The 11,945-nt window shown below is 41.1% G+C and overlaps 1 long non-coding RNA gene across 1 annotated transcript; it reads right to left on the bottom strand.

Annotated features, from left to right (window-relative positions):
• Positions 1-7,535: 7,535 nt before the first annotated feature.
• LOC133746093 (uncharacterized) lies at positions 7,536-8,869 on the bottom strand. Its single transcript, XR_009863955.1, has 3 exons — positions 8,613-8,869; positions 8,050-8,159; positions 7,536-7,967 (listed from the first exon to the last, which is right to left on the bottom strand). It is a non-coding gene; the product is annotated as an uncharacterized LOC133746093 (long non-coding RNA).
• Between the last annotated feature and the right edge of the window lie 3,076 nt (positions 8,870-11,945).

The raw sequence follows: 11,945 nt of genomic DNA, 5'->3' as shown, positions 1-11,945 counted from the left end.
TAATTGAAGATAAATGAGGTCTAGAGATAAAGTCTACATAGGTCAAAATTATGTGCATGAGTATTATTTACGTACTTTATTTTCTTCAATTCTCGTCGCTTTTGTAACCACACGGCTTATATACTTATTTATTTGTCGTTTTCGTATTTAATATCACAAAGATGCCTATGTGGCTCTTTTTTTAGTTTTAAGACAGAGATTGATGTTTTGCTTTACTTCTTAATGGATTGTATTATTATAAAATTACAGCGCCAGTAATTCTAGAAAGCTTGAAATTCGAAAATAAATGATTCTCATGTATATTAGACTTACTGCATAATTGAGCTATCATACATCAATTACATATATGCCCTTATAGACAGGCATGTGTCAGTTGATAAGTTGTCAAGCACCCTCTAGTGGAAATTTTTTAAATCCCAGGGAAGCTTCAAGCTACTCCAATAGTTTTGATACTTTTTCATTTCTTTCATATAATTATGATTGGGGGAATTGGGAATATTTTAGTGGAGGGAGACCACTGAAAGCAAGTGATCCATTTCCCATGGCCAGATGTGTATAATAATGTTTCTAAGCATTTGGTGACAATGAGACCACATTCATAATTTGGTTGTGGGGTTTGCCTTGAATGGACGGGGGGGGGGTACCATATCTGAGTTTTTCAGGTCCATGTAGGAGAGGGCAGGAGAGATTTATGTTGGTAGGTAGGATAAGAATCGATGAAGAATCCCAGCCGGGAATTATTAGGGTGTCCAGCTCTACACCCATGTGGCCTTTTGCCTTAAATGGAACTCCTCATCCGTATGAAAAAGTTTATGCTCTCTCTTCTGTCAATGAGCACTTGAGTAGTTTGTCTCCACTGTGTTTTTTCCTTCCATACAATTTCTGTGTAGAACCATGCAATTTTCCAAAATGATCTCTCTCCCGTGCAACTTTTAGAAATTTATTTTTAAATATTGAAATTTAAAACATCAAGATATAATGTCTAATTTAACAAACGATAAACAATTTATTGGCATGCCAATAATGTTAAAAATTTAAGAGTTACCATTTATTTCTTAAATAAACTAAGGGTAAAATTGTTGAATATAATGAAAGACATAATACTTAAACTTCATATTATAATAAGCATCGAAAGACTATTCCGAATAACAATAAGACTCTCGACTAACCTTATATATTCAAACTAATAAGGATTGTCATACTATCAACTTTATTATACTAACGGTGATTTGGTAGTTGTGGTTGCTTTTAAATGTTCCAACGTGGTGGAACAACCAATGCAGCTAGACGGAGGCGCAACCCTCTGAGAAGCACGGTCGTCGTGGGGGTTGCACCCCTTCTCCTAAGAAGTTCAAGACTATATTTGGTGGGAAGCTCCCAACTCTCCAGGCTGGTTCTCTAGGCCTGACTGAAACTAGGTTGGAAGCTGATTTGGTGACATTGAAGCGGAATAACAAAAACCCTCGAGCCTCCAAGAAGCAAGGTGCTACTCCTTTGCGTCTTACCTATTCTTATGTTGTTGGTGGAGTGGTTAGCCCTAATGTTAAGGGCAAAGGATAAATTTAAATTCCTTGTTTTCTTTGCCGGACAGTTGGATTTTGGTCATTGTCTACTTAATTTCTAGTTTCTCTAGTTGTACACCAATTGATGTGTCAAGCGACTAGTTTTATTATTTTAAGGGAGTTAGGTAGTGAGATTTTGAGTCCTTTTGTTTTTAGGCTTGAATAAGTAAGCTCATTTTGTCTGCAATGAGGGTTACCTGTAAATTTACTTGGCGGCTTTGTATCAACTATGATTTTGGTATAAAATAGCATTTAATATATGTGCCTTCTAACCATGAATAAGTAATAAAACTATCTATTTAAAAAAACAAATGAAAAGTATAAGTGGTACATTTGCATCAAATGACTTTATATGCGTTTCATTCTATACTTTTCTCAAACAATTATTGGAGATCGAAAGTCCAAAAAATATATAGAACACAATAATAATATCTTTTTATGTCATTCCCTTTTGTATTGTTGGTGATTAAGTTAAAATTTCTATATAAGTTTGAGACTGTTATTTTTTCTTTTTCCTATCATTTTACAAAGATTATTTTTGCATGCTGAAAAATGAATTAAAAACCGTTTCGTGTAATATAACTCGACCAAAAATATCATGCACCCTATTATCAGAATATATAATCAAAGTCTGTCACAGGAGAGAAAGTTGATTGATATTATCTGGTATGTTCCACGTTGTAATGAGCCAAACATCGAGTCAAATCTCAAATGCCTTATTCTTTTAATTTTTCATGGCTTTCTGCCGTAAGTTTCAGAGCTCGAGAAACCTACTGCAATCATCGAACTTTATAGAAAGCCTTCAAGGTATTTAAAATTGTTCAGAGATCGGTCACGTCATATATTTTGGAGAGGTCATTCCAAATTTCCAATATTAAAACCTTCGACCCAGAAAGTTAATTATGTGGAGGGTCGCCCTTAAATTATTAACTAATCTCCATTTGACCATTTCTTTGGAGCACACAAAGTGGAAACCCAGATAATATGGGAGAGGATCCTCTCCTGACCTATTTTTTTTGTCTCAGCTTCCTAACATTTTCATCATAAATCGCCATGTGCCATAAGTTATTATAATTATTCTATCTTTTGCAGCTTCATCCTACGGCTGAAACAAGATCAAAACATTCTCATTCCTATCTTCTTCTGCGTGCTCTCTCTCTCTCTCTCTTTCTTTCTCTACCATCTCAATCTTCTTATTTCCCCGATCTGGTTCCTTGGTTTCCAGTTTTCCACACCACCAAGACCATTATGTTCAAAAACAATTATCTTCTGCCTGTTAGCTTGAATGGATTCCCTAGTTTGAAAACTCTGTTGGTTTTGATTAATGAATAAAGATTGAAACTTTTATTTGATTGCAATCTCAAATAACCCAACCTTTTATATTTTGCAAATTTGTTACTGCACAGAAGAATTAAAAGGGCAAGTTGAGCACAGTAAATAGCTACTTGAATTCACAATGTGGAATGTTTGATACTAAAAATGATATGTACAGACTTGAAATGATAGAGAGTTGAGGGAGAATTGGAAAGAGAGACCAATAGATTTTACTAGTTAATCAGATATGGAAAAGGTAGAGTTAGAACTTAGAAGATGAGGGAAATAAGTAACCAAAGGAAATCATAGGATTGTGAGAAACGATAAGAGATCGATTAGTAGTGTAATTCATCATCACTTTTCTTGTCGATCGGACCGATTCACACAGATCCTATAAGGTCTTCAAGCTGGAGTCGAATTTGCAGTTGAACGGAAAAAAGACAAAGGCAGGTGAAATCTTAGACCATTAGATATGTTATTGGACACGTGGCGATTTATGATGAAAAGGTTAGGAAGCTCTGGTGAAAAAATAGGTCAGGAGAGGATCCTCTCCCATAATATATATGCACGCGAGTGCTCCCTATTAGCTATGGAGTCCTATGGTGCAAGTGTGCAACAAGTCACCAACCCATTCAACATTTGCATGAAGTCGACACATTCTTGTAACTATCTTGAGACTTTTGTCTTTTCATGTTCATGTGAGCATTTTCAGTTTTTAACAGGCAATATTTGGTAAAGTGTAAGCTTATACAAAATTGGCACAAGGGGTGAGTTAATTAGGCAAATGCAATTCTTATACCGGAGCTGGATCAAGTCATCGAGGCTAGCTTAAATGGTGAGAGACGGTGAAAAGGTGAGTTACGCTAGGATGAGAAATAGATCAAGTATGATAATTTTCTTTGCTATAAAAGGAAAAAGGTAACTAATTAACACTAGCAAACTTAAGTAGACACCTAAGTTTACACATGGTAAGTTCGTACTAGTTGCATAAGCACGTAGTGAAGCCAATTGCCCCACTTTAGTTGCTCTCACTCTTTTTTTTTTGATCAAATAAGAACTTCATTAATAACAACGAAGATTACAATGAGAATGGGAGATAAAAGCTTCAACCGAAACTTTTCCCACTTTAGACGTCAAAATGGACATCTATACTGACGCACTGTTGAAGCCAAACTAGGCCCCGACTCCAAACATACTAAAAAACTTAACTAAAACCTAAACTGGCACCAGACAAAGTGGCAGAAACAACAAAACGTGTTGGAGCAGACTCAGCCAAGAACACCAACTCCCACCCAGAATCCACCTGGCCAGCAATTGATCGACCAAGCCCACACTCGTCGTTGCTTCGAACCCGATCAAAGGGAGTTCTAGACAGTCAGACCTAGGACTAAAGAAAACCCAACACCGTCATCCCACCACTACTCCAAAGCGCCATCACTTCCAACCCAAATCCTGACAGGAAAGACCTCCTAGAAAGCCATTAATGCTCGTCAATGCCACAGGCAGACTTTGTGCTGACTCGAAACTAGGCAGGAATGACCCTCAGGCAGGCCAAAGTGATGGTTGTCTCTGCCACCACCTGCAGTGCACCCGACCTAAAACAATGAAAGAAAAAAAAAAAAAAAAAAACTCCAAAACACTGTTTCCCAGATTGGGCCCAAACCACAGACCCGGCCTGCTGCAAGTCCACCACCGTCAGCCCGCTTGCAAGTCCCGTGTTGTCCCACCACCACCAGCCCCTGCTTTGCGCCGAGATCCCTCCATCCCGCCATCAATCTCTGACCGCCAGCCAGGAGTGTCATCCTTACCACCATCCACCATCCTCGGATCGAACTCTAGCAACCCAAACCATATCGCCGTCTGCCGATCTGATCTGCGCATCACAGATTCCGACGATGCCGCCACACGCCTACCGCTATCCGGCGACGTCACATCGCGCGCCACCCAATCAGTCCACATACCAGACTCCGATCTCCACACCACCAGCCACCCCTTCCTCTCCCTAGCAAAAACCCCAAGCGTTCTAATCAGCGAAGCATCTCCCACGCTACCATTCCATCGATTGGACGAATCACCGGACACGAGGTCCCCGTTGGCCCGTCCGACGACGCCGCCGCAAGGGCGTGCCGTCGGACAGGGCACGAGCCTTGAGTGAAGAGACCTAGATGGGCGGCGCTCTAGGTCAAAGAGAACTTAATTTTAAGAAGCTGTCAATCTTAATTTTAAGCAGTTGCTCTCACTCTTAAATTGTGGATTAGCTTCCAATGTTACGTTATTTTCTTCAAAAGTGCAAGTGCAAAAGTAGAATAAGTTAACGTACAAACTTTTATATCCGAAAAAATAAGTCAAGAAAGCGGTAACTTTTGCTTAGAGAAGAAGTACAGTATACCAGATTGAAGAACTACAGTGGTATTTTCGTCTCTTCTGATTTGATTCATTTGAACCATGTGCCAAACGGCAAAACTGCAAAAGGTTCATGTAATGCCAAAGTAGCACTATACATATATAGTAACTAGACTTATATATATATATATAGTAATATCTTGTCGCTCTTGGTTGTCTTTGGTGTTTTATCCTCGTATGATTTGTATGATGGGTGGAGCTGAGACTGAGAGTGAGAGAAGAAACATGAAAGAGAGATCTTTGCATGATTCTGGGTTTTGGACCTTTCAAAACAAAGTGTTAACGTGTCTCGTCTCGTTTCATGCTTATGCAACTAGTACGAACCCTTTTAGCTTGGATCGTATACCGCATTTTCCATTTTTATTTGAGAAAAATTCAGGTACCGTCTCCAAACTATGCTGCCAAGGCCAATTTGATACCTGAACTCTCAAAAGTATCAATGTGATACCCAAAGACCTATATTGGCATCAAGGTGATACTTCTGTCAAAAAAATCCAACGGCTCCGTTTGTTTGCTGACGTGGCAAGCACGTGGGCAAAAAAAGAGAGGACAAAATAGACTTTTTACCTTTTTTTTTTTAAGTTCATTTCTTTTTCTTCTTCTTCTTCTTCTTCTTCAACATGACTCTTCTTCTTCTCTCTCCACCTCCTCTCTCTCCTCTCCTTCTCCACCACCCAAACCATCATTAACCCCACCGATATCCTCTCCTCTCCTTCTCCCCGCCTTCATCGACCGCGACCCTTCCCTCAAGTCCCTCATCTCCTGCCTCGACCTCGCCGCCAACCCCAACTCCCGATCCCTGCCGAACTCCGCTTCTCCTATCGCCACAGAATTTGGCCAAACAAATAAAAAAATAGAGCATGATGATCTAGATTGGAGCTTTTTAGTCACTAGCAACCAAGTGTGCCACATATTGAGCATATAAAGCCAAAAACCACCTCTTTACCATTTCTTCTGCAGCTCCTTTGACAAATAAGAAAGAATGATCCTGTAACTTGAATTAATTATGCTTTTCTCCCCTGCAACTCAGTTAGCTTGATGCCCACTTGATCCATCTCTTCGGCTCCTCACCTCGATGTTCTGGTGGTCATATCCCAAGCTTGTTCTTTTCACACACCTACTGCACATGTCTCTTGGATACAAAGCTTGTTCCAAATACCAACGCTATTTCGTCGGTTTTGTGCAACTGTTGGTGACCTCTGAAGATTGATAGTCCTGCCCCCCAAGTCTATACATCATATTCACAGAGTGTTTCTCTCAGGCATTTCATCAAACAACCTTGTGGGCATAGATCATATTCTCAGACTTTGGACGAAAACTCAACAAAATAACCCACAGAAGACCAATTTATCAACAAACAGAGTACCATAAGTAGCTATTTCATGGGGATTGAGCTTGATTCTTCATAGAAACAGTGGGAGATTACTCCGGATTGGATATGTAACCTTTTGCAATTTGATTTTGTTTATTCTCGCCGCAGGAGGAAACTCTCCCTGAATCCGCTCTGGCATCGAAAGCCTTCCGCCTTCATCGACCGCGACCCCTCCCTCAAGTCCCTCATCTCCTGCCTTGACCTCGCCGCCAACCCCAACTCCCGATCCATGCCGAACTCCGCTTCTCCTATCACCCTCGACCGCCGCCGCCGCCAACCCAACCCATCCTCTTCAATTTCTCAGCATCCAACCACCGAGCACGAAGAAGAAGCAGACCCGACCCAGAAGAAGATTTAAAAAAAAAAATTAGGTGGGTGACTGGTGGCTGATGACGTTGTCAGGTAAGTAAGGAAATGTGGTGGCGGAGCTTGCAGCGGAAGTTGCGGCGGTTTGGCTAGAGGAAAATCCCAGAAGAAGAAGAGAAAGAAGAAAAAGAAATGAAAAAAAGAAGAAGAAGAGAAAAAAGAAAAAGAAATGAAAAGAAAAAAAAATGAATTAAAAAAATGGTAAATTGGTCATTTTACTTTTTTTTGGACCCCACGTGCTTGCCACGTCAGCAAACAAACGGCCCAGTTAGGAATTTTTTACAGAAGTATCACATTGATGTCAAAATACGTGTTTGGGTATCACATTGATACTTTTGAGAGTTCGGGTATCAAATTGACCTTGACAGCATAGTTTGGGGACGGTGACTAAATTTTTCTCTTTTTATTTTGTCCACGCTTAGACCTCGTTCGCGGAAAGAAAAATAATTCATTTGTCTTTTCCATTAGAAAGAAAATGAAATTTCCCTTATCAGGAAAGTTGTTAAAAAGTTTGTAAATAATGTAATAAAATAAGACTAAATACTGTTTACTCCATATACTTATAGGGTCTCGACATTTCAGTCCCTCGCTTTTCAATTTCACCTAGAAACTCACTAAACTCTCTAATTTCACACAATTGGCCATTGCCGTTAATGCTCCGTCAAAATTTCTGTTAAATTGCTGACGTGACATTCGTTCCTCGTCAAAATTTCTGTTATACCCTCAATGACTTTTTTTTTCTTTCCATTTTCTTTTCTATTTACATTCTTCTTCCAGCTCTTTCTCTTCCTCATGTTTATCTCCATCTCATTTTTCTTCTGTCTCACCAACCATCACACCAGAAGCACCCACTGTCCCTTAACCTATCTTCAATCACAGTCGACCACACAGAATTGCTTCCAAAGATGAAGCAGCCGCAGCAGCAGCAGCCCAAGAGGCCAAGCTATAATCTAATCACCAACACAGCTTATCAATTACACTACAGGTAATACAAAACAACAACTAAGAAAATATCCCAATTAATTACTCTACCTCTTTCTGGCTAGCTGCAGTGGTGATTATATCCACGGTCTCCGGGTCAGGCTTCACTGCATACTTATTCATAATATGAACATCACAGAACTCCACCAGAGGAATCAAAGCTGCAAATAAGATTGTAATAATATCACCAATTCATCTAATCACAGAAAAATCACATCACCAAACACATTATTCTAACACCCAGAAACCCATGAAAACCTTAAATTCCCACCAATGATTTCAAGCTCAGCATAATCAAAACTCAATAAAAACAGCAATAACATTAGTATAGAAACCCAAATGCGCAAAACTGACAAAGAAAATTACATGATCACAAAGTACAATGGTACGTGGACCAAATCCTGATTTGCTAAAATCATGACCCCTGTATACAATACATAAACAATATCAATTAAGAGGACAAAGAGAACTATACCAAACCGCCCATATCCCACTGCAAAACGAATATAATTAACAAAATAATTATATTAAATTGATAACAAGACATGATTTTGGGATGAAATAAAGAACTGGGTCAATCAAATTCGGAGCTGGGTATTGGAAGAGTGACGTACCTAGGTGAGCTGGGTGGATCTTGGTCGAGTCGAGACTGGCCAGCTGGACAACTCCAACGGAGAGATCCGCTCAGACCCGAATCTTTCCTTCGAGCACCCGTATCCGCCGACCATGACCATATTCATCCCGGATAAGGAGTGCCAGAAGCCCGACCTGCTGGCCACATCCAGCGATTTCCTCCGCGTGTGGAGCATCTCCGAAGACTCCTCTGTTACGACTCTATCTTTGTACATGCCCCATCATTGTTGTTTGGGCCTATTTGGGCTTTTCCTTACATGAGTCCACTACCTCTAGTCTTTCTCTGCTTAAATAGCTAATAGGAATTGTATGGAGATATCGAATTATTGAATCAGTTTTATTTGCTTAGTTTCTTTTCCTCTTGTTTTTCTTCTTTCTCTTTCGCAACCATGTCGATCCATGGCTACGATCCCGGGGATCGTAACAACTGGTATCAGAGCCCACAACTGGGCCTGTTTCCGGCGGTGGGATATCCGGCATCTATTACTGTGCTCGGTCAAATCATCTTCAAGGTAACCCCTATAGCCAAGCTCAAATGGTGACCAACTTCATACAACCCAATCCTTACCCACCTCCGCCACACAACCCTTCTGCACCCATCATCAATGGCCACTTACTCCCTCACCAATTTTCATGTGTTCCTCAGACTCACTCCCATTTCGTCCCACCTCCATACTTGCAACCGATTCATCCTATTGCTCCACCTTCACCTATCGTTGCATTATCTGAAGGTCAGGTGTTCGATCCACCTTCACCGCAGCCACTCACTTTTGTGCCCCAACCTCAATGTCCAGATCCCAAACCTCTTTCTCTGAATCGCAAGTCGTTTCGGCGTTTCAGACATAGAGTCGCCATGGCGGCGAAAGAGAGAATTGCCAAAAAGACCCGAAACCCATATATATGCTCTATGGTGTGGGTAAGTACTCGAGGTCTGAGATGTACCACAAGCGCAGTCTTTGGGCCATCCAGGCAGAAAATGGAGGTGCCTTCTCACGTCACAACTCCAAGGCAGCAGTTGAGATTATGGAGGAGCTGGGTCAGCTACGTGTGGGTCGAAAAACTCTGATCGGTACATCAGCATCGTCGGCGGTGCAGTTCGGAACTCTACCGTCTTCCGGAAACACCTCGTCTTCTTCAGTTCTAGCAACGGAAGCCCCAGACCACTTTACTCCCACACAAGCCCCAATTACTTCACCTAAAGTTGCTTAGAAGGTGTTTGACAAAATGACTGAAACACCAACCCAGAGAAAACGCACAAAGCCCGAGCAACTCCTCGCGGCGACGCCGTTTCAGACTATCTCTGCCCACTCTCCGATGGTTTTTTCCGGCCCGCCCAGGTTTGGAAGGGCAAGTCAAAGTAATGACCCAGATCAGATAGATCCTGCTAAAACCATATGGAATGTGGCACCGTTGAATAGCCTACCATATATTCCCCCAACCACAGAGCCATCAGCAGCCAGAAAGTCCAGTGAACAAGAAAAAGTGAAGCCAGCTATGGTGCTTTTACCTTCACTCGCAACAAGAGAAGAGCGGGATAAGATTTTGGGAACCACCAAAGGGGTTGTATTGACTGGAGTTGCTGCAACGGGTCAGGTGGGACCCATAATTGTAACAGAACCCACAGACCTCTCTGTTTCCACACAAGCTTCAGCTGGTTCATCTCTCCCTCCATCAATTGAGGCTACAACGTTTGTTGGAGATATACAGCTGGACATCCCAGCTGTGGCAGTGAATTTGGTTGGTATCAATGAGTCTGCACATGATGTAGACCCGCATGCAAGCACTGGTTCTCAGATGGTTACTGAAATCAATGTGGGAATACAGATCAGTGACGATGTGTTGGTGCGTGAATATGTTCTCCCAGCAGAGGTTTCTGTGAATACTGAAAATGGGCATAATTGGATTGAGATGGTTATTGATTTGGAGAAGCTTGGAGTGTCGGATATCGGTCCTCCAGTAGTGGAAGCACTGTCAAGGACAAAATTCATAGGGCTTTCCGAGGGTTTTAGCTTCCTAAATGGGTTGCCACATTCATCAACTTTTCAGATTGTTAATGTGATTGGTACCGGGGAGAACGTGATGGGGTATTGGACACCTGAAAATGAATTTGTGAGAAACTTGAATTCCAAAACCGCAATGAACAGCTCATTCTCTACTTCCAATAGTAGTCTTGGGTATATTATATGGCCCGGAGACTCCACCTCTACTCCAAAAGGTTGGCAGATTCCTACAAGTGGGATGAAGTTGAAGATTTTACTACCAGTTCAGAGTGGGTTCAAGGAATTTACGAACGTGGCGGATGATTCTAACCTTGAGCAGCAGATTATGATGAAAGAGGAATTTTGCAATGAACAGTTGGCTCTGGTCTATCGATTTTGTAGGTCAGGTCATTTTGATAAGGCAAAAGAGGTGTTGGTGCAAATATTGGAGAGGTGGAAATCAAAAGTTATGGCTAAAATTGCAGGGGAGAAGAATACTAAGAAACCAAATTTTGTTCTTAAGGAATGCCTCAAGCTCGACAATAAGATGGCAGTCTACTCCATTGACACCCAATCTCGATCGCATCTATTGTCGTGGTTCATTCTTTTCTTTGAACTGGGTAATTGTGAGACATCGAAGGAAACACCACCCTATTGCAGAAAAGCATCGGCCGAAATTAGTCTAGTGACCCAAAGCTTAGTCTCTCAGGTATTCACTGCCATCATTTCCAGTCCCCAATACTTTCGAGCATCTTTTTATGGGGTATTGTATGACTTGATTAAGCTCTATGCTGTGATTTATATTGCTTTCATCGATAATGCTGGAAATTTGCTCCCTGATGACTCTTTTGGGATAATGATAAGAAATGGCAAGTTATTTTATGAATATATGAATGTGCTTGCCAAAATGATTTTAAGGAGTGTTAGTAAGGAGCGGCTGATGAGTTCAAATGTTAGTATAATGGATACAATTGTTGCTGCATTATGTGGAGAGAGCATCACGATGGATGGCGTTGGAAACTGCAAGAGAGAAGCTGCAAGTATATTACATATCTGGGCATATCATATTAATGATCAAATGGTGGACTGGGATGTTGTACATGCCTTGATGTATGAAGAGGGATTCATTAATTATTGAGTTTGTTGAGAAACCAAAAGACAGGAAATTTGAAGCTTTGATAGATGGTGCTACCAATTTGGGAATTGATGACCTGAACACCCAAGAGACACCTTAGCTTACCACTGTGGATATTTATGTTCTTTACAGGAAAGTGATGTCTCATATGCTTCAAGTAAAGTTTTCAGATTTTGGCACTGCAGTTGTTCAGGGTGCAA

This window comes from Rosa rugosa, chromosome 4, assembly GCF_958449725.1.
Source record: "Rosa rugosa chromosome 4, drRosRugo1.1, whole genome shotgun sequence".
Taxonomy (NCBI): domain Eukaryota; kingdom Viridiplantae; phylum Streptophyta; class Magnoliopsida; order Rosales; family Rosaceae; genus Rosa; species Rosa rugosa.
Note: the sequence above shows the minus strand (reverse complement) of the source record. Positions and strands in the feature narration are given on the sequence as shown.